Genomic DNA, 24,872 nt, shown 5'->3' with positions numbered 1-24,872 from the left:
ACGCGAACAAAGGTCCATAGGATATAGCTTGCATTGTACAGGTCTGGATGTCGTGGTGAGCGGAGCGATTACATTATAAAGCGGTATTTTTGAACGTACCAAGATTTTTTGCAAGTAAGTTTATTAACGTGGCTTTAATGAAGTTGACTGATAGAAATTGTCTTTAAGTGTAACGTGGTTTTTGCTAATAGATACATAATGCTTTTTCTCTCTCTTTGTTTGTTTATAAGGAAAAGTATTGTTTGTTCACAAAATGGGTTGTATTATTTCAAAAAGAAACCCTGAAGTTTCTAGGAAACACTTAAGTAATTGTTAACCAAGAATTTTTTTTTCTCTGTCCTCTAAAATATTATGACATAATAACTCCCTCAAGTAATTATTATGTAGGTACTTACACAAACCTATATTTTTCAAAACAGAGAATGTTACATTCGGAAAACATGGTACCTATCCCAAAATAGTTTTGCGTTGCCAATTTTGGGATTGATCAGTTTCAAATCCGTACCGTGGCTGACGTTGGCACTAGGAAAAAAATCCGTTACAAAATGTTGCGTTAGCCCCGATAGCATTTCACAAAAAGCCGTGCTATGCTCACATGTCATGCAATAGATATCTTTCCGATGCGTTTTTGACACCCACTCGTAACTGAACCGCGCTTTTTCTGTCAGAGGGATACTGGATACTGGAATTTTCCATTATTTTGTTAAGTACATAGTTGTCTTTTGTCACTAAATATATCACAGTGGTAAGCGGCAAATAGGTCTATAAAAGCTCTTTCGAAACGTCAGGCTAGTTGCGTGATTCCAAAGATTAGGTCTCATGTTGAAGAACGGGCAAGAAACTCCATAGACACTCTTCTCTTTCGGGAATGATCTGTAAGTGTCAGTTGCTTCCAAAATTTGCTTCACTATTGAGTACTCTTTACAGTACATAAAACCAGGACTGTTGAATTTTAAGGCTCCTGAATACGGTAGTAACACTATAAATTATCCGATCAATATGCACTGAACAATATATTAAAAGCCGCTTATCCAATCTTAGTGCCTCCAAAATATTTCCATTGTTCATTTCCTAGCTTCATCGCCAGTCTTTGTTCGGAACATGCTAACAATTTCATTATGTGTTGCGATACAGAATTTCGTCTTGTAGCAGACATTCTGAAACGTGGACCTTGTATCAACATAGCAGTTCTCTTCCTTATATGCTTCAAAAAACTTAATAAAATTATATAAGCGTTAGGGGAGACGGATTTATGAGATTTACAACCCCCTCTGCGAGATTTTTCTTTCCTTAATGGTATAAAAAGTTACTGAAATCCTTTCTGTGTGTTGAAGCTTTTTGCAAGTCACATTTCATCGGAATTGATCCAGTGTTCTCACCCAGCACAGACGGTTAAAAGGTGTATGATGAAATATCAAGCAAGATATAATATCATTCATTTACATGATAACATAGTTCGACCATATCACACAATCGAAATTAAGTACGATCACAGCTAAAACTACTAAACTTCTCGAGCTAAACTAAACTTAAACTAAAAAAAACAAACTTCATTGGAAATTGGGCCATTCGGATGGCCAATACAAGTCAATCAAGCTCAGATTATTTAGCTCAACTACATTTTCGAAGTTTGAGCTCCGAAGACCACCTGCCGAAACGCGATAAGGGGCTCAAAGCTATCATCATTTTCACACATCACGAAAAATACGCAACACTCCATTATAAGTGTTATCTTTTAATCTCAAGCAATAAAGGAAAAGATTAGTCAAGCAATTCACACCTCTCCACGTTCAGTAATAGGCAATGTTATCTTGGGTCTCGAACTAATGAGAAAAATAATGGGTCGGTCTTATCTTGCCTGGGAGGCGCTTAAGACCCGTTTTATCTAGCTGGGCTGTGGGCTTAGACCGTTTAACGAACCGGATACGCCACTGAACCTTCTGATAAGGTACGAAAACGCTTTGTAGGTGTCATCTGTGTGGTCTTTATTTTTGTTTTTGTCAATTTTTTCGTGTGCGTGAATAACGATGTAATCAAAAACGGATCGCTATTTTTCGACTTTTTCGCGTAGATATTGGTGCTCATGGCGGCTTTGGTTAGTTCAATGCTCCTAGGTTGTGGGCGTTAATTGAGCGAAAACTGTATGTTTTTATTGTTTGAGTAAGAAATATGAGGTGAAATGTTTCGTGGATTACGTTACGCGAAAGAGTAATTCTTTTTACTTTCGCTATTTATCTCTATATACGCTCTAAGCTTTGCCTGTGTTTTCTATCCGTAGCATACCTAGTAATGTAGAAATGTAGCTACTGCTTCTATTCATAGAAATATATTTACAGATGTTCTCTAAAATTCCATCTGGTCTATAATAAGAATTCAAGGGAAGATTAATCTTACGTATCACATAAATTAATGCAATTTTCAAACACTTTTTCATATTATTTTTACACGCCCACAAGCTTAACGCGTGTATTTTAATAAACTGTTCAAATATTTTAATAAAGTCTCTTAGTAATATTTTCACGTAAGCTTCCACGTAATGTGAGAACGAGGGTTAGCAATATATAAAAGTATATCAACATCAGTTAGGTACATACATTTAAAAACTTTGCTATTTACGAATAGTATATACGATATAGAATAGTTAGCCGGTATCAGACCGACTAAAAACTTAGATTGAAAACAAGATTTTTTGTTTAATTGCCAGCCTTTGGGTCAACTGTCAGCTGACTGTTTAGTCTGCAGGGAGTGACTCTAAATAAAACATTATTTAGTTCAGACTCAATGAATACCATCTAAAACAATATTAATTTATGAACTTGTATAGTATTCTGATGAATAGTTCAAAATAACAAAGGAGTTTTTTTAATAATACATTATTTTATGATTCATCATGTTGCATCTTGAAAAATGGTATGATTTGCATTCTTCTCTATTCAAAATGGAATAATTATGTTTATTTTTTTTCCATTCAAAGCCTTTTGTTAAGTGGAAAAAATTGGATATTAAACGCAGTTCAATGTTATTTATAAACTAGCCGTTTTCCCGCGGTTCCACCCTTGTCCCGTGAGAACCTCTAACGAGATAAAATATATCATATGTTACTGCGGAAGAATGTAGCCTTGTAAAAGTGTTCTTTTTTTTTAATCGCACTTTTTTTTAATTTATGCTTTAGCATAGATCTTCTTTATTACAGAAGAAAATTCCATCGTTCAAAATGAAACTCATGAAAATATTCGCAAGCAATCAAAACTCAGTTAATTGTGACGCGAACGCAAGTGAACCTTGGGACTATGCATTGTACAGCCCCTTCACGGTCAATTGATATTCATTAAAACACCCCCCAATTAACAGCTGGGAGCGACGCTCGATTGAATTGTAAAACATTTTCAGGAGACAAACGGGTATGTTGAGGAACGATAAATTAAGCGATAAGTTCTTGGGTACAACGTTTTGGTAACGTTGGTTCGATTTTCCGAGTCCGCATATAGATTCATCTGTTTATCACTTCTCAACGAGTAGCTGCTTGCCTTTATAATAATAATAATCAATTTTTATTCAGATAATACAATTTATTATTGTTAGTAAAGACATTTATGAAGTTCATCAAAGGATTTAATGGACTTTCTATAATACTTAATAAATAATTCTTCTGGGTATGCTCGTAATTTAGCTGTTTTAACATAGAATTGACTTTCGGATAATCTTTGAGCATTCGACGGGTGTACCCAGTAACGTCGTTTCCTCTTTTTCTTGTTTAGCGCCAGTAAAAGTGCAACAGCAATCAATTCGTCATAGTCCATGATGTCGTGCCTTCAATATGGTTCCTCTTTACGTTCTGGCCATGTCAATTCCGAATGAAAAAAACCGAATGTGTGCGCTAGTGACACGGAATCCCGAATCTGAATTCCTGATCAGGAAACCGTATCCGGAAACCGGATGTCTGCGGCCGGGCTAAGCTGAAGAGTTTGTTTGCATGTACCTACACCTGTTTTTTTTTTTTTGATTGCTTGAATATATTTCCGGGATTACTGGTTCGATTTAACGCCTGTTTTTTTTTTTTTTGATTGCTTGAATATATTTCCGGGATTACTGGTTCGATTTAAAAAAATCTTTCAGTGTTAGATAGTCCATTTATCTGGGAAGGATATTTTTTTGATTTATCCAGGTGCGTGAAAAGCTAAATTTCTTTTGAGTTTGTTGTCCAAATGTGTGAAGTAGTTCCTCAGTAATATCGTAATATTATCGTTTTCGTCCCAAAGTCCACCCATTCCGTTTGTTTTCGCGTTGTCGCGTACAATTAGCAATACGTGAATTTTATTATCGGTCCCTACTCGCGCCGGCGACATCAAATTGATTTTAATGTTCCAATGGAGTTAAAGCTTGGACTAATTAGTCTTTTGTGGAGTCTGTAGAGTATTTAATGTGATTATTAAGACTTTCTGTACCTTCATAGAACTGAAGAGAAATAAAAATTGGCTTCTTGAGTGACTATGGGTACCTTTTAGCATGACATCCATTTGCGGCCTCACCACTTATGTATTTGAAAACTACATAACTTAAAGTAAGAATTTTAGTTGTTGATGTGAGTACCACCATGCTTATATCCTGACATCATAAAATGAGCTAAAAAGAATTGTTATCCACCCATCTACCTAGACTAAAAAGAAATCGTGTCAAAATACGCGTAAAACCGTCAGTAACACACATTATTTAATGTTAATCCATTTTGAAATTCTGTAATCCATGTTAATGTCTGGATCGTAAACCGACCCAATATTAATTAAATATGTTAATAATTATAATGCACGATTGTTGTATTAACGATGTTTTAACAATTAATGTGAAATCCTTCAGAGAGTTCAGTGAATTGGAGCTTTTGATGTATCAATTATTGAAACAGACTCGATGAAACCAGAACTGAATAAAATTGAGTTATAGTAAATGCACTCGATCGAATAAATGTTACAGTCGTCTCTGGGTAGAATTTATTATATCACTTGCTGTTCTTCGCGTCCCGAGGGCAGTATTCTCCACACCTGGATAAAAACTAGTTTACGTCCTTTTTCAGGCTCGAGTAAACCTGCATATGTAGTTTCATATAAATCGTTTCAGTACTTTTGGCGTGAAAGCGCGATAGACATACAGACTTGCTTGAGATAGACTTATGAGACTAAATTCTAGTTCATTTTCCTCATCACACGTAGTAATAAGACAAATATTTTCATTTTCCAATATGTATAAAGTTCACGCTATGCTCGGCATTTCTCTGAGGGATCGCATCAGAAATGAGGTAATCCGTCAGAGAACCAAGGTAATCGACATAGCAAACCGAATCAGCAAGCTGAAGTGGCAGTGGGCTGGCTATATTAGCCGAAGAACAGATAACCATTGGGGTAAACGAGTTCTAGAGTGGAGACCACGCCTCGGCAAACGTAGTGTAGGACGTCCTCAGGCACGGTGGAGTAATGACTTGCGCAAGACGGCTGGCAGGAGCTAGATGCGAGCAGCCGAAAACGATCTCAGTGGCGTGCACTTGGAGAGGCCTATGTCCAGCAGTGGACTGCGATAGGCTGATGATGATGATGATAAAGTTCACAAATTGAATTCAGTCTTTACTGTTCTCAAATTAAAAATGAGCTCAAATTAAACAACATAATATTTTACTCTAATTTTTAAACAACATTATAAAGCAGTATAGCATATAATGTGCTAAGCGGCAACAGTAAAAAGTAACCCGTTGTGCCTTCAAACGAGTTTCCCTGCGTTATTCATGAGCGCTGATGCACGCCAGCGAAGTTGCAGATAAGTGAACTCCTCTGTAGCTGCGACACTGATTCATCTAGCTAATGTTTAAATTTATTTTAACTTCAGGTGTCTCTCAGAGAGTGATTTTAGGGTATTGTTTGGGGTAGTGATATATTTTTATATGAATGAGTAACTACTTAACAGCAAACTATGTCTTTGTATGGTGCACCTATAGGTGCTTGCCGTATGAACACAAAATCTTTAGATATTTTCGTTTCGATTCAGTATTCGTTCACATTTCTTTTTTTAGTAACCCTACATTTTTACTAAGTTTTTTTTTTTTAATTTTATTATATTTTGTTCTAGAGCCTATGTCATTCTTATGTATAAGGTAAGTCATAGGCAAGTTTAAGAAGTTTATTTAAAGATGTTTACAAGAGTAGTAAAATCCCAACTTTCGCTTTTAAAATATTGCCGTTATATTTTTTTTCAAATACAGACATTGTAGCCATTATATACTTAACATTAAACTTTTAAACGCTTATAATACGAGTACCTAACAGGCAGGTATATGATGATCTGATAATGTGACGACACCTGAACAGTTTCACAGCGGCTTGCGGTTGAGCTGAAAATGGGTGATTAACCATCGAATTTCAGTTTTACGAGTCGCTTTGATGGAAAGATATTAAATTTTAGGATTTGGGAAATTTGGCCAGGTGATGATGAAAATGAGGAAAGAAATATAAACTATTTTGATTACGATTTTGAGACCTTTTTCCTATATATCCCGATTTATCTTTTTTCAAATTCATTTATTGTTGTGATTTTTGTTACATTACTTAATTAAAAATACTACCAGAAACAGAAAAGGTTGACTACCTCTTCTATAAAGAATGGAAGCTCAACGTACATGTCAGAGTCGTGTAAATAACGCCACACTTCTGATTTCAGTCATAAATTATAACATAAGTATCCCGAAATATTAATTTATATTTACTTACACAGAAAATACCAACAAAATTCGCAGAAAGACGCCATTTTACTTGCAACGACGTCGATTCATTCTCGTCAGTACCAAAGAGTATAAAATACAGTCCAGAACAAAAAGGTTGACTACCTCTGCCATAAAGAATGGAAGCTCACCGTACATGTCAGAGTCGTGTAAATAATGCCATTTCGATGTGCAACACGGCAACGTGAAAAACAAATATTTTTTACGTCGTTTTATTTATATTGAAGTGGCTGTGTTACTGAATATTAATGTAGTGTTTGCGATCTCTGGCGTGGCTGCGAAATGTGTACTAATTATATGCTGAAATGATTTTAATTTGTTACTTTTTTGTGTTGTTATAGTGTTTAATGAGCTGCTTGTCACTTTTAATCCGCTTTTGTCGCTATTTGATATTCAAATCATAGCAGATCTTTTTAGTATACATTCATACAGCGGGATCATTCATGACTATGAATGTGTGATTGCGCAATAAAAGTCATACATATTTTAATCTAAGTATGAATTTAGTTATTTCTATAAATATGTACAGTCGGAAAATACATGTAAAGCTATAAGCTATAACCCTTCAATAGACTAACAAGAAACACATTACCCTCCTTTGCGTGATCCAGTCGGGTAAAAAATATTGTAAACAGAATAAAATATTTAATACTGGTTTTTCTCGCTTTCATAACATTCAGTTTTTAATGCCTATATTTTCAATTGTTATGAAAATATTGCCTTTGTTTTATTTTCAATTTAGTTATTTTAAAAGCTGACAAGATACATCGCATACGTAGGTAATTATCACGAAAATGGATAGGGAGTAAGTAGGTAAACTTGCACAAAAAATACACGAGTATAAATACGAAACTCCCACAAAATATCATTACTAAAAAGCGCTATTCCAAAACAAAAACAATCCTGAATTCAGCGTACAAAACAAATAACTATCACAGAGCCGACTCACCCGTATCTTATTGGGCCAGCAAAATCAAAATGTGTAGATTGCAACGCATAAGCGCATGCAGTAAATATACATAGACTATGGAAACAATTCTAATAACAGTTATAGTGGCCAATGCTACTCGTAAAAACGTATTGCCTGCTCCATATCAAACAATGACCACAGTCTAACGAACCTCCATACAACAGTCTTGCCCAACTGAAAATTTTCCGAACTTTTTGTAGCGGCATTTCGGCGTATATGGTCTTAAAAGAGACCATGCTATCGATCCCCTGACCACAGTAATGCCCTATTAAACGGACTGTTTTGATGTTATTTGCTAATGTACACGCGAATGGGTTAGTTGCATATAAATGGGGATTTTTAGAAATGCTAGTTTTATTTTTCTGAAGTTTTATCGCCAGTGTGAGGTATTAGAGGCTTTATTAGAAGCTGTTCGATAATTATGTTGTTTTTTTTTTAACATTGCTACCGTTGTTTTACGAATTGATATGCCTTAGTATCCCTACCATTAAATATATACTTAAATTATAATAGGTATAATGTTAAAATAAACATGTGATTTTTCACACGATTGGCCACCCCAACTACAACATAACATTTTACTCATTCTATACAGTTCTATACAGTATAATCATGCATTATGTACCACCAAGTACATACCTAAAAGTTCAATATAAAAACACACACACACACACAAACAAAGAGACAGCTTCAAAAACCCCAAAGGACAATAACACTTTCTTTGCGGTTCATTTGGGTAACATAATCGCCTCATTCGATGCACTGAACGCATCACTGGCTCATTCAAAGCTTGCAGAGCGCATAGAATGCACTTAAACCGGTGCAGTGCTAATACTATAGTTACGTAGTTTGCGTTAAGTTAGCTAACTATTGAGTTAAGTGTAACTAGTTTGAGGCTACTTAGGTTTAGTTAGGTCAATGAGTAGGTAAATTAGGGGTGTAATAATAAATATCGGCCGGTTAACAGCTTACTAGGTGTAGTTTTCATCATAGCGACTACAACTAGGTGCAGCCGCCAAAGAAAAGCAGAATTGTATCTCTTTATTTTGCTTGATCACGTTTTTAGGGTTCCGTATCCAAAGGGTAAAACGGGACCGTATTGTTTTCGCTCCTCTGTCCGTCCGTCCGTCTATCACCAGGCTGTATCTCATGAACCGTGATAGTTAGAGAGCGGAAATTTTCACAGACGACGTATTTTTGCTGCCGCTATAATAATTAAATAAATATTTTGGGGGCTCCCATACCACAAACGTGTTTTTTTTTTCGTTTTATAAATAATGGTACAGAACCCTTCGTATGCGTGTCCGACTCGCACTTGGCCGGTTTTTTAATACTTTGCAATACACAAGCATTTTCTCCTGAGTAAGTAGGTACTGGGTGAGTTTACGAATGCTCAGTATTGAACGATTTTAGATGTATCCTATCGAAACCGCGACAATACAAATACAATGGTCACAGGACTAGAGAACAACAAGGCAATCTCGACTTTGTATGCCCACTTCAGACACACAGATCAATACAAACCTACATCCTTGAATACAAAGACACATTTATAACAATTATAATTCAAAACTTCTGAACAAACTTCTGTAAAACAAACATAGGCTCAGTCTGAACATTGTAATCTATCCCTGACAAATTTACACCAACCGCGAGCAGAAACACCTGTTTTTGTGGTTTCACAGACCGAAGTTTGCTTATTTGATACCTTGAAACGCCAATTTAACTCTTCAACTCCTTCCTCCCTATTCTTTAAGACATAGAGCTGATTTTCGCTTGTTTGAGTTTGACAATTAAGTTGGTTAACGACAATAGGTAAGTTTCTTGCGACGCCGAAGTGAACTAATCTGCTAATGGCAAAGAAAGTTGGTGCCGTTTCGTGCAACGAATAAGGCAGTGATTATCGTTTGTTGGCTTGTAATAGATTCCATGTAACTTCACACTCGTAAACAGGAATGAGGATAGTCTGCGAAGCTTTTGTTCTTCTAGTTTGGCACGTTTATTGCTGGATTCGGCTTTGTCTGTACTCATTGGTTGTAATACTGCAGGGTGTTAAATTTTGCACTAGAAGTTTCTAGCAGTGATTCAAATGTTTTAACAGTAACTATACCTACCTAGGTATGTCCTACCGGTCAGTGGGTCGTCTTAGGGGCGGAGTTGTAGGAGTTGGAGTATACGCAGGGGCACTATGAGCAGCAAAGAAAACAAAAAAAAGACGAAAAAAAAATTTTTTGGGACTTTTTCGTTTTTAATCCTTTAAAAAGCAGTGACGGCTAGAAAGATCAAATCAAAATGTAAGAATTACGCGTTATTGAACTCTGTTCAATAAAATATTTATAAGAGTATTTTATTTCAATTATTAATGAGTAGAAAACAGCATTTGAAACATAAATACAGTCGACTCTCGTTAATTCGAAACTCGAGGGACTTTTAAAATATTACGAATTATCGAGTTTTTGAAATATGAAATGGTTCGAAATTTTTATTTATTTATTTATTTATTTTATTTAAAATACTTTATGCACATTGTACAACGGCGGACTTAACGCCTTAGGCGTTCTCTGCCAGTCTACCTTAGGGTGGTGGTGAAACAGAAGTGGTAGGTGCAACACAGTTTGAGCATAAGTGCAAGAAAATAAAAATAAATATATTTATGTATATATAAATATAATAAAAATATATATATATATTACTGAATCCAAGAGAAGAAAGTGAAGAAAATGAACTAGTGTAATGATTCCGCCAACTTGCCATGGATGTGATTACGCAGTTTAATTTTAAACGTGTGTCGACTATTTACCATCCTGACCTCCAAGGGTAGCTCATTCCAGAGAAGGATAGATTTAACAAAGAAGGAAGAGTGAATAATATCTGAACGGTGAGCAGGGCAATGAAGAAGACGATTATTAGAGGAGCGGAGATTTTTGTTGTGCTGTGAACACACATACTGAAAGTGAGAGGTTAAGTATGAAGGTGAAGACGGGGTATATAGTATAGAAAAAAGAGTAGTTAATGCCCTCATCACACGTCGTTGTCTTATCGGTAGCCATTTAAGTTGCGCTCGATACGCTGACACATGATCGTACTTGCGAAGATTAAAGACGAATCGAATGCAATTATTGAGAAGCCGGTCTAGTTTATTGAGCAGATCTGCATACAGGTCATAGTAGCAAACATCACCATAGTCGATTATAGGAAAGATTAAGGTTTGCATAAGCATTGCCTTTACATGGACAGGTAGCAAGTTTTTAAAGCGATAGAGAAACCGCAGCGTATTCGTGATTTTTTGACTGACAGCTGCAACTTGTGCTTGCCAATTGAGTGAGGAGTCAAGTTGTAGGCCCAAATTCTTCACAGAGCAGCTGTACGGTATAGCTATCCCGTCAAATACCAAAGTTGGCAACCCAAGGGCGTCTACTTTTCCTAAAACTCTTGAGCTACCAATGATAATGGCTTGGCATTTGACAGGATTAACTGCCACTCCGAACCTGTCAGACCAACTCTTGACTACCTCCAAGTCCTTGTTCATTTTAACAAGCGTAGCTGCCAACTCATTCACTTTTGTGTGACGATACAACTGCAAGTCATCGGCATAGAGATGATACGAACACTGAAGTTCAGGAGTAAGGAAATTTATAAATATAGAGAATAACAGAGGTGAGAGTATGCCGCCTTGAGGAACGCCAGCATTCAAAGTACACCAGGTAGATGAATCCTCATCCACCCGAACCGACTGCTGGCGATCATGAAGATAAGAAGAAAACCAGTCTAACGCCTTAGAAGAGACCATAAGATTGGATAGAATAGATAAAAGGATATCATGACTGACGGTATTGAACGCATTTGAAAAATCCACGAGTACCAACACTGTGAGATTAGCGTCTTCCATAGCAAATCTAATATCGCCAGTCACTTTGAGGAGGGCAGAAGAAGTGCTGTGGCCCGGCCTAAATCCGGATTGGAAAGGGCTCAGTAGCTTATTGCCGTAGATGAAACGAGCAAATTGCTTATGAGCACAAGCCTCAAGCACTTTGGATAAGAAAGGTAGGATGGAAATTGGACGAAAGTGACTGGGGAGGGTGGGACTGGAAATTTTAGGAAGAGGACGCACGTAAGCTTTCCGCCAAAGTGAGGGAAAAACTCCAGAGTAGAGAGAAAAGTTTATGATATGAGTGATAACAGGAAGGATTGGGACTAGGATAGGGACAATCATCTGACGGCTGATGTTATCACACCCCACCGCCTTAGATTTGATGGACAGGATAATCTTTTTGACCTCTTCCTCGTCGACTGGCACAAAACCAAAAGATTCGATATCGGGACGCGTTAGACCATGTATATAATTGAGAGTATCTTGCTTCATTAAATAGTCCAAACGAGAGGAAGAAGAAGTGCAGAAATGACTATTTAAAGCATCAAAACTAATTGTGTTAGGCAGGTCCAAATGTCGCGATTTGCCAATACCCAGAGTTCCAAGAAACTTCCAGATGTCAGCAGAAGACGAGGATGATATATTATTCAATATATGGCGGCGTTTAGCATTACGTATCATCGTATTACACCGATTCCTCGCAGTTTTAAACTGAGCCCAGTTTTCATCAGTACGGTCTTTTTTAAATTTACGGAATGCACGGTCCCGCCTACGCATTGCTATACGTATGAGTTCAGTCATCCACGGTGCTGGCGGCCGTTTCACTCTGACTTTTTTAACTGGTGCATGGCGATCATATAATATGTTCACCATGTTATTAAAAATCAAAATTTTATGATCTACATCATCAGAAGTCATTAATGGTGTCCAATCAACGTCTAGCGCATCCTTGACCAACCGCTCAGCATCCATCCTTGCAAAACAACGCCTATGCAAAATCTTGGGCTTGGGCTTAGGAGGTTTGAGGATATAGGAGAGGAAAATGAGTTCGTGGTGAGAAAAACCAGGCGCAGTATATTGACCGTGACAGGAAATAAGGGAGAGGTTAGACGTCAGAATTAGGTCCAGCCAGGAATCATCACCAATCTTAGATCGGTGAGTAGCCTGAAGAGGTAAAATATGCAAGCTGGATGATTCCAGAACGTGCAAAAGTTTACGGGTTCGAGGAGAGTTGGGAGCAAGGAGATTTGTATTAAAATCACCCATGATGATGTAATGAGCATACTCAGAACCTAACGATTCTAAAACCGATTCCAAATCAGTGAAGTAGTCGACAGAGGGGGGGCAGTAAATCACACCAACGACGGCTTTGGCTCCTTTGACTGAAACCTCCAAAAAGAGAAATTCAGCACTAGGCAGAGGACTAGAAGAAGTAGCCAAGATCTTATAAGGAAAGTCCGATCGAAGGTATATTGCCACGCCACCCCCTCTTCTCCCAAGCCGATCATTCCGAATAAGAACGAAGCCAGGAAGAGGGTACGAGGTGGATAAGAGATTTGGTTTGAGCCAGCTCTCGGAAACCAGGACGGCATGCACATTGCTGTTGAAAAAAGTCTCATATAGTTCACTATAGTGACTAGGAACACTTTGAGCGTTAATATGACACACATTTAACACCTTATCTGTTTGCTTGAATTGATTTCTCAATCTATCACCAAGTGTATCAGTCAGAGAACAGAAACTAACATCACTATTGCTCACATCCAAAGACTCATTGGCAGAATGAAAACAGTCGTCATCAGAATTCATAAATCCTAAATATATCAACTAAAAAAAATAATAATATACAAATAATTAATGATTTTAAAACACAAACAGAATTAACCTCCACCCGCCAGCTAACACCAATAAAAAAATTGAAATAACAACACAAAACAAAACACAACGGACATAAATAAGAAATGAAAACTTTAAGAACAGAAAAAAAAAAAGAATGAGACTATTTCTGAACGAATTTGATCCGTGCAATGACTGACATTATATTAGTGTGACAGCTGACAATGTCATTTCAAGAAAAAGTACCTGCGATTGTGGAAAGTAAACAAATCTAAAATCTAATCGTTAAATTATTCTTATCCTTTTAGCGGGTAACTAACAAATTGAAATACAAATTACAAAGGTACTATAAATTTAACAAAATTTGGTAAGAATAAAAGATTACAAGGAGAGGAAAAAAAAATATAAAGACAATAGATATAAACATTGAGTAAGTACAGTTATAAATATAATTATGGTTTGTTTCTAATACTAAAAATGTCAGTCACATACCAATAATAGATTTATTTCCAGGGTATCTCAAGACGTTATGCAGCATTCGATTTCGAAGGGTACTTCTCCAGGAGAGGCTTTAGCTCGTCCATCGACACAATCCTGTGGCGACTGCCATCCGATGCCTTAATGACGATCACGCCATCCTGCGTCCAACACGCACGCATACCGAAGTGCAGTCGTGCCTTCGCGAAGATGGACTGCCTGGTTTTCGTCAGGAACTCCTTGACTGAGATTTTGGTGCCTCTCAACCTAGTCTTAGTCTTCCAAACAGTCGACTTGACATCTGAAGAAGAAAACCTCACCAGAATGGGCCGTACATGATCCTTACTAGGACTGCCAAGACGGTGGGCAACTTTTATACTGGCCGCTGTTATGTCCTTCAGACCCAATTTGCTGCTGAGGACACCAAGGACCATGGAAGAGCAGTCCTCTTTCTCTTCTTCAGGAAGCCCTTGGAAAATCAATGCCTTTCGCCGGTGCCTCATCTCCAACCCATCAATATGCAGCACACACTCGGCGATCTGCTTTCTGAGCAAACCCAACACGTTGAAGATAAGCTCCCTGAAGGTCCGGAACTCTTCAGCAATTTTAGCTACAGTTTCCTTGGCAGGTCCTGCAGCCTGAATTTGTGCTCCGAGTTGGTCCATCTTCTGATTGAAACTCCTCAAGACTTCTCTGTATGGACAGTATTTCTGATAACTGTGACATTCTTCCTTATATTATGTATTGTGACTTTTATTAATATGTAAAAATTCTTCTGAGTGCAAGTGTTGATGGTGATGTGACAGGTGGTGTTTTAGTACTTAATCAGGTTACATTTAAGTGTCCTAATGTAAGTACCTAATAATTAAGTTATATACTTAAACTTTAACTAAAAATAATTAAAAAAAAATTATTTAATATATTTTTAAAAGGCTCAGAGAATCTGAGATACGTGTTCACTTTTTCTAAACCTACCCCAAAAAAAAAAAAATTTGTGAGAGAAAATAAATAAAATTTCGAATTATTAAGTGTTGATCAATTATTATTTGTTAACTGCTATTTTCTAACATGTACATACATGTATTCATAATGTGAATTAATTAATCTTTCGAAACAGCTCCATCATACTGCTTCAAAACAGATTGCTGCTACTCAGACTGCTCTCTGACTCTGACTTACAATCTTTCCGCCTCTTTCTCTCTGCAACTTTGAATTCTCGAGTGTTGGACGACTAAGAATTCGAATTAACGCGTCGTTTCGTTATATAGCAAAGCTTTTTTCGTTCGAATTATCAAGTGCATAAAAATGTATTGATTTAGTTCGAAATATAAAGAGATTTTGTAGGGAACTCGTGATAACTTTGAATTAACGAGAGGTTCGAAATATCACAGGTTTGAATTAACAAGAGTCGACTGTAGTACCTAATTTGATATCTAAAGGGTTTAGGTTGGCAGCAATGATCCTAGTGACATAATAAACTATTTCTTTGCTTTTTCTCATGATGTGAAGGTATGAGTATGGACCTTATTTCTATACGAATATGTTGCATTTTGCCTTGTCAAATATGCTTTCTTCTTTAAGTTAAAGGTTTTGCTAGAACGGCAAACTTTATTTTGATAGCTAGCCGGGGTCATTGACACTTAATCTCTGCTTGAAAACGAAAAATTATTCCTGTGGCTAAACCACTGAATGGATTTTTTTTTTTATTTATTTATTTATAGTATACCTTACCTACCTTCTCCGTGTGAGAGGAGAGGAGAGCAGAGGCCTGTGCCCAGCACTGGGACAGTAAAAAAGGGTGTAACAGTATAGTATACCTTATCGTATATGATGATTTAATATGATTAGGTACGACACACCCGATATAAAGAACTTCCATCCATCTTCCGAACCTTTTCCCAATCATGTTGGGGTCGGCTTCCAGTCTAACCGGATTCAGCTGAGTACCAGTGCTTTACAAGAAGCGACTGCCTATCTGACCTCCTCAACCCAGTTACCCAGGCAACCCGATACCCCTTGGTTAGACTGATGTCAGACACACTGGCTTCTGACTACCCGTAACGACTGCCAAGGATGTTCAATGACAGCCGATATAAAGAACTTAAATGTATAATAATGAAGATAAACATATCAAAATTCAGAAACAGGATTCAATTCACAAAATTCCCTCCTATCTTCTTTGAACTAAATTTCATAATATCCTTCTAGGAAATGCCCAAAGGAGTTCTTAAGAAAACTCCTTCAAGAGGAATATCTTTAACAGACGTAAAAGCTAACAATAGATTACAAAAAATATTATTTAAACATTTTCGCGGAATAAAATACACGAGTCGAAATGAGACGTGGGAATATGGACCCTGTACGATACGTCACCGAACTATCGACTCTAGGACGTAAACAATACGGTTTGCTTAGGAAAATAAAGGTATTTTTACAAGCTTTTATTTACAAGCTTTTTTTACAAGCTTTTATTTAACTTGCAATGTATGTATGTATGTATGTATGTATGTATGTAACTATGTGTGTTCGGGTGGAATTTTACAATTCAATTTTAAGGCACTTGCCCTCAACCGATTGAGCTGCAATTTTGCATACATATTTAGTTTGGATGACAATGCATGTCAAGCTATGTGACGTCATCCTAAATCCAACATGGCTAAATATACAAGATGGCGGACTAGTTATTTTTAAAGTACCTATATAATATGGGTATCAAATGAAAGGGATTGACTAGTAGAACACATTGCACTTTACGAAATAAAAATCCAAGATGGCCGCCGCTACAAAATGGTGAATAACCTATTTTTTTCAATCCCATCCATATGGGTATACAATGACAGGCAAGTAAAATAAAGTGCACTTTACCAAATCAAAACTAAAAAGTATAAAATAAATTGAGGTAAAAAAATCTTTAAAAACAAGCTTTTATTTAAATGCGCTAAAAATAAAAAAATAATCTTTTACTGTAACTTTACTGATTTATGTTTTAAAAGCTTGTCGCGATTTTACTAAGAAAATAAATACGAGTACTTAAATGTCGCGACAAGCTTTTAAAACATAAATCAGTAAAGTTACAGTAAAAGATTATTTTTTTATTTTTAGCGCATTTAAATAAAAGCTTGTTTTTAAAGATTTTTTTACCTCAATTTATTGTATTTAAAACTAAGTATCCAAAGTTACCCTTCGAAGGGTGAAAATACCTTTCATGGGTTATTTCACATTTAGTTTTCGTTTTTTCGCCAGTATAGTCATATAGTGACAAAATTATATTAATTAGTAAGGGAGTCAAGACAATCCAGACTTTTTCGAATTCCCTTGTAGAACAGATATTTTAAAGGAAAATTCAGATGAAGATTATTTACATCTCCGTGAAATTCGAAAGTGGTGGTAGTAGGCTGAAATTAACCTCCATCAAATTCGATATTATAGCAGATTGAAACAAAAATAACAATAAAAATCTACTGCTAATTCCAAGTTTAGTCAAATATTTCGACCTTGGAACAAATCAAACAGGAACGAATCGCACCAGGTTACGTGTTATAACAAAATGTTCTCGCTTGCTCGGCGTGAACTCCAGTCTCTCAGGACAGACTTGAACGCTCCCGTTACAACGACTCACTACTTATTGATTCTATCATATTTAACATAATAAACACATTTATTTACCTGTTATAGGTTTTATTAAAGTTGTCGTTTAGTAGAGTTCGAGTTTCATAGTCCCAAAGGAGGCGTATTTTGTGACAGACTTTTTATTGGCCCTGGGGCCCGATTCTCCTAAGTTAATAATGTCAAAATCGAATAGAAAACGAATCGCAATATGATCGCAATAGCAGTTTTAACCATATCGGGCATTCTGCTACTAATAAAAGACAAATCGTATTCGATTGACATTTGATTGGTGTGCGATTGGTCTGCTATTTTGGTGATTTTGGTCTATACGGTAGTTTGCTGTACAATCATTTTGCAATCGTAAATCATTTGCAAACAAAACGATTCATTATTGAATGACAGAAAAGGATGAAAACGTTTATTTCAAAGAAAAAATAGCGGAATGCCACATACGCTTCAATCGTAATCGAGTCGGGATTGGATCTCAGTCGAATCGAGTCGAACGTGAATCGTATGGCGCTTAAGTAAAATTAGGAGAATCGGGCCCCTGATAAGTTCCTATCAAGTGTCAATCGCCGTCTATTTACCGAAAAACGTGTGCCATACGAAAACTTTTAAGGTAAGGTAAGATATACCTAACTCATTATTGTGGTGTTAATAGATCAATTTCAAAATAGGACCTTTCATGGAGATTACAATGTCTTTGATAAACATTGAGAATTGTTTGCCCTTTAAAGAACATAGGACAGATATAGACGGTGGTTTGTTATGCTGGCAATGCACGATCCTTCAAGCGATGATTTAGTAGAAAGGTTCGGGCGTGTTGGCTCGAGTGTTACTGAGTTTGCTCGACCCCAAATCAATGGATTTCGGAAGGATTCAACCTGTGAACTCACACGATTCGGTCTTCAATACATCAGAGTATTGTAGCCAGATAGCTTCAACGCTCAGTATCAATATGGAAGTCTGGACCAATGTTTCGATTTATAGCTACTGGTTTTGTGATTCATTGGGTAAACAGTTAATGTTTTATGTCCCAAACTATGTTATGCAGATGGCGACACCAAAGAAATATGGGAACCATGATAAATAACGTCGAGTTACCTTAACTTTGTATACTTTCCTATTGTATTTATTTTAGTCGAAATCGTTAACGATTCGTCACCCTCAGTGTCATAAAACTATAGATGTGAATGAAACTCTACTTTGTAGCCAAGTCGATAAATCGACAGTCATGCTAATAAATCGAGGTTTAGCTACAATAGTTAAAAGACCGTGCACTACCAGCATGACACAAACTTAGTATACAGTAGACGGTTCAGTCAAGGGTTTCAATATAAGCCGAATACAGCTTAATACAGAACCTATCCTTTAACCATGTTATAATACCACAGTCGTCTTTGATGACCTGAATAGGATGGCTTATATAATCGATTCTGGAACATAGGAATCGAATACAAAGTTCCCAACTCGATGCTAATGCAAGTTATCGACGGAGCAACATATAGGAATAAGTTTGAGAGGGTGCCACTTAAGCTACTTGCAGAGGATGCACAGAGTAACCGCAGTTTAAGTTGTCTTTGGTACTTATTGACTGAATAAACTGGGTAGGCGTTTGATTTATTTTAATTAAGTAGGTATTTATCTGTAAGTGACTTTCAGGAATGTTTTCAATAAATTAGCGTTGCATAGTAAATTGCATTTTATTTCGATGATTATAATCAATCTTTTAAAATCAGGTCTTGGCACAGATAAAAGAATACACAAGTAAGTAACCACTTTACAAAGTCTCAAAGCGAAAATCAATAGCTTTATTAGCTCACTTCTAAAACTGTAAAACGTTTCTGAATTTGGAATGAAACCACATAATTTAAGCAAGAAATGAACGGTAGAGAAACCTAGTATTTTAAGTTAATGGAAAGCTAAAATAAACCTAGGTACCTTTTACAATAACTTTATCTGAATCTCATAATTTTAAGTTCTAAAACTAATTAATGGCTTTAATTCTAAAGATTGGGGGATAAAAGAAAAATGGTTTCACTTCAAAGATTCCTTTTAAAGTAATTGATCTTTTCGGTAAGTTTTTAATAGGTAAAGACAATTTTTATCAAAGAAATTTAAATCGTTAAGGTATTTATTACGACAAGCTATAGTTCGGCCATTCAGAGAATGCGTTCCTGACACGTCGCGATTGAACTGACGACGTAACTACATTCATTGATTATTGATATAATAATGTTGTTTTAATGCTCCTCAATTGTTAAAACGGTAAACAACCAGCAAAAATATTTTTATCGTAACTGCAACGCCATTGCAAAGTTACGTCGTCAGTTCAATCGCGACGTGTCAGGAACGCATTCTCTGAATGGCCGAACTATAGTATTAAATAAACACAAATTAACAATCGCTTTTGACATTTCCAAAATCCTTGCTTTTTTCAGAAGGGAAATCATCAGATGAATTCTCCCACCACTCTGTGGGTGCAGTGGCACTGTCACACTTCTGCTGACTAATATCCATATTTGTTCCTTCTGGAGTAACGGGGCATCGGCAGCTCTTACGATGGATCTCAAACTTGGGTTGACTAACGGCAAGACCACATTACGTGTTCTACGGGACAGGTGAAACCACGGGCTAAAACTTATCGTAACAAAACATTAGATAGAACCGAGATTTAAACTTGGCAACATTTTCCTAGACAACAGGGCGAATAAAAAGAAAGTTGGTACAAACAAAGGCTCCTTTAGTTCAATTATGTTAGTTACCCAACTTGTACGAGAGCTTAGCGAGGTAATGTTTTATAAAATAGTCTTCCAATTGAAGTTAGTCTTAGCATACGAGATGCTTTAATCTCAACTAATATAATAAAAAAGATTTTTTTTTTGTTTGTTGCTTTGTAACCTAAAGGCTCCGAAAGTACTCAACCGATTTAAAAAATTCTTTCACAGTTGGATAGCTACACTCTTCTCGAGTAACACGCTATATTTTATCCCGGTACGTATGGTAGTTCTCGCGAGATATGGGTAAAACCGCGGGAAAACAGCTAGTTAAACATGTATTAATAAATTAATCGAAATTATTTTTGAAAAGGTATAAGCGCTGTAATCGCAAAAACAAAAGACAACTTCATCTGCCCAAACAGTATATATGTTGTGTTGAGATAGTTTTAAGTTAATTTGCTGCACCCTAACAGAGTAATGTACACCTAGGATAAGGATGCATTTCTGTAACTGTATACATTTTTGCAATAAATAAATAAATAAATAAGCAAAAGGAATCTACCTAACGCATTATTTATGATAACAAAGTAGAAACGTGTTATTCATTAATATTCCTATAACGAAACAAACGATGATAAATTGACCCTATTTCTTTTTACTTAACATTTTTCTCACATGTGTTTTTTCTCTTCTTTATTTACCTTGAAAGGACCCAATGACAAATGAGTTGTATTTCCAAATTGTAAGGCAGTTTCGGGACAAATTTCAACTTCTAATTGGTAATAAGAAAATGAGAAATGGCCGTCTGTGAATTTCTGACAGATAGAAAATTTGCTTTTGTTTTTTTTTGTAAAGTTTCGTTCTGTTAATCATCTTGTTTGACGTCAAGGATCGCTATGCTAAGTGAATTAAAATTTCTGTTGTTATATTTTATTTTTTGCTGACTTTTTCTGTGAGTTGAAGTAATTTTTGAATCTACAAGGCCACGTTATGTTTCTAAGGTTTATGTGTATTTATTTAAATAACCCTTCTTGTCTGTTGGGTAATCGGGTTGCCCAATGTAACGGTTTTTTGGAGTTAAATAGGCAGTTGCTCTATGTAAACCACTGTTACTCAGATGCATTCAGTTAGACTGAAATGCGAGCCCAACACAGTTGGGAAAAGGCTCGGCAGGTGATTGTCAGTAGGGTAAAGTCACATAGGCTTGCCTATTTAACCCCTTCATAACCTACCTTATTTTCTGTTCCTTAATCGGACGTTTATCTAGTTGGCGATAGGTATGGTCCATACTCATCTCTTCTTCAATTTAAGAGCCCAGCTCTTGTCGGTGAAGCTCTTTCCATTTACGCCTATCTAGCGCCAACTCCTGAACTTCCTTATACGTAACAACATTCACCTTCTCTTTAATTTGCTTGATGTAGCTGTACCTTGGACGACCCCTTCCCCTCTTTCCTTCGACTTTCCATACTCATAAACATTTTGAAAATAACCTAATGATTAGCAAACAAATACAAAATTTACCACCTAATTTAATAAATATTCATGAAAAACAAACAGCAATAACAACTTTACATTTAAAATAAACAAGAGGAGCGAATGCTCAGTTATTCATAAGCGCGAACTCATTAACATTAGTTAAAGTGTGATACAACTTACCTGCAAGAAGCGCTAACTTGAGTTTTAAGTGCATGCCTTATAAACGGGAAATGCAGTTATGTAAGAAGTGTACGCGTGGATAGTTTTTAAGCTTGTTTGAAGATTCTGCCTTGTTAAGTTTATGATAAATAATCGCTGATTTGTTTTTACAACACAATACAGGTACAGATTACCATCTTGAACAAGTATCTAGAGATACCTATTAAATCTAAGTAGGTACCTACACAAGCTGCAGATCAAACATTGCGATATGGACCTCCGCACGTTGTCTTGTACCTAGGTATCATTAGGTACCTACTAGGTATCTAACCTTATAGAAAATTACCTACATTTGAAAAAGTAAGTATTTAATCCATTACCTATATATTGTAGTAAGAGAAGTATATTACCTATCCAGTTACAAAAAATATGATCTACTAAACAACTACAAAAAAACCGCCCATCCTACACAAAATTAACAAATATTTATTCAAAACATTTAAACACGTTTTTCTTCATCCGCTAACAAAGCTTACAGAGCAAAAAGAAAAAAGATAAAAAGATAGCATTAGGCGGGAAACGTTTTATAAGAACAAAATTGGCAAAGGCGTTATTTTTTTCTGCCTCCGACGTCATGCGAGCGTTTCGTTGCTGCAATTGACCTCGTTAGTCGATTCTTTGCGAAATCGACATCATTTTGGTGTTAAAAATCTCTCCTGAATTAATAGTGTTTTTCTAACAACCAACACATGATAAGCTCTGAAATGATGATGATGATGTGGAAAATATTTAGGTCTAATGTACCTAGCTATTTAAAAAAGGCAAATATTTAGGTACTTTTGCAATAAGCTTTTTGTTTAAGATTCATTTACTTAGTAAGTACCTATAAATTATCTTTATCAATTCCTAAACTTAAATTACATACCTACACACACCTACCAAGAGTTTATTTATCAATCTAATTAGCATCAATTATAATCCCCGATAATACAAGATCAGTCGACCGTCCAACACTTGTTCTTTAAAGCTTTGGTTTCCTAGTAAAGCGGTGCCGTCATATAGCGGCCGTAATACAGCGGTGAAAGACGTCACCAGAACGTTGTCTATGTAAACAAAATGGGGCGGTTTCCTAGAGAGCGGTAACTGACACCGTAACTTCAAAAAGCGGTGCCGCCATTTGCATGACGGCCGTCTTGACGGTGTCAGATAGTTTGGTGAACGTTTTATTGAAAGCGGTGAAGCTTTTTTAATACGTATTTGTGTTTTTTTTTTTTCGGAACAACGTCAAAAATTAGTTACAACTCTTAGAGCAGCGAGGACGACGTTTTAATAGATTTCGTTCGTAACCACGAAGCAATATATAATATAAAAAATAAAGATTATAGAAAAAGTCAACTAAAACAGAATTGGTGTCGTGAAATTTGAGAAATATTAAATAAAACAGGTTAGTAAGTATGATACAACTAACAAAAAGTTTATGACGGTGTGTTAAAACGGCCGTGGAAGTTTCCGCATGTCATCACCGTAAAGACGACCGTCTATTTGCGTCCGTAATATGACGGCCGCTATATGACGGCACCGCTTTCCTAGGAAACCCAAGCTTAAGAAAGGATAAGATAAAGTATAATTCCACATTGATCTCGACACTACTAACTTATTCAAACACCCGTGAGCAAACAAGTTACCTGAGGGAGAGACAGTTTACCAAAGAGTTTCCAAAACGACAAGCATTGCTTTCTGTAAGCCAGAAATCGGTGACATGTCTTTCTAAAATCAAACTATTAGGGTCGTTTCAGCAATTAACTTGTTCCATGTTTTTCATACAAATCTGAATGTCGATACCAACTAATATAATCGATTCTAGACTTAAATTAGGTAAGTGGACATTATTCCAAATACAAAAGCATAAATCAAATCTTGAATTTCTAACAACATTTTGACACTGACATTGACAATGTTCACCCTCACTCTGTAATTTAAAATAGCGCCAAAGAGGTCACCTATATTTTATATATGCCTAATGAAAATCCGAAAACGAGCTACTTTCCCCGTATACAAATAGGCAATGCTTCCTTATTTGTCACGGTTCGCACTAATTTGAACGAATGATCAAAACATTGCGAAATTAAACTTGTAGAATAATGAACTGACCGCATTCATCTTAATTTAACTGATACGGAACGCCTACTAAGAAATAACGAATGAGATTTTCAAGATATTGCTTTACATTGCGCAGTTTTAATGTTATTTATGAGTCGGGGCTGGTTCTAACGTAGTGTATTAGATGCTTGCAAGGCGTATGCGCCGACTGAAATTTAATATACACGTATTCTGAACGTGTATCTTACAGGGCATTTCTTCTTGTAATTAAAAAATGAAAGATAAAGCATAATATTTGGGTAATCTGTAGGTCAATATTTGACCTACTGAGAGGTCTCAAACGCAAATACCGCAATTTTACTAAGCGTAAACAAGATATACCTACACTTAACCTTCATCCTTATATCAGCACTAAATTAATCTTCCAAGTAACCACACCATAGAAACTGCCTTAACCAAGAAGAATCTTATTAAACTATAAAAATCGCTAGTCTTACGACCTTACCGTAGTAAGGGCCAAAGTTTATTAGAGTTGTATTAAGCTGTATCGCGAAACTTCCAGCCAGTCACAGTTCAGTTGGCCAATGAGGCTCTTTGACAGTTTTGGGCCAACACGTTGTATTAAGCTCAGTATTTATTAGGCTTGAAGTACTGGCATGTTACGAATATTATAGTTTTGGAGGATTTAGGGGCCATTATTGTTGTTGGGCAGAGCAATTTACATTTTAATATGATTTGTTATGACGCAAATATTAGCTACAATTTTATCAAGAAAAGCTTATAAGGAAAAAAACTGGAAGTAATATCTGTGTCCTCAACTCTGTATTTTACATCGTCTTTACTATTCCACTTCACCATTTTTAAGACAAGCAACGCATAATTATTTTACAAGCG

The 24,872-nt window shown here is 36.2% G+C and overlaps 1 pseudogene; it reads right to left on the bottom strand.

The window, feature by feature from the left end:
- Positions 1 to 13,727: 13,727 nt before the first annotated feature.
- Positions 13,728 to 14,922, bottom strand: LOC124631943 (annotated as a pseudogene).
- Between the last annotated feature and the right edge of the window lie 9,950 nt (positions 14,923 to 24,872).

The sequence above is a fragment of the Helicoverpa zea genome, chromosome 7 (assembly GCF_022581195.2).
Source record: "Helicoverpa zea isolate HzStark_Cry1AcR chromosome 7, ilHelZeax1.1, whole genome shotgun sequence".
NCBI classification, from domain to species: domain Eukaryota; kingdom Metazoa; phylum Arthropoda; class Insecta; order Lepidoptera; family Noctuidae; genus Helicoverpa; species Helicoverpa zea.
The sequence above is the reverse complement of the archived record's forward strand: the minus strand, read 5'-3'. Positions and strand labels throughout refer to the sequence as shown.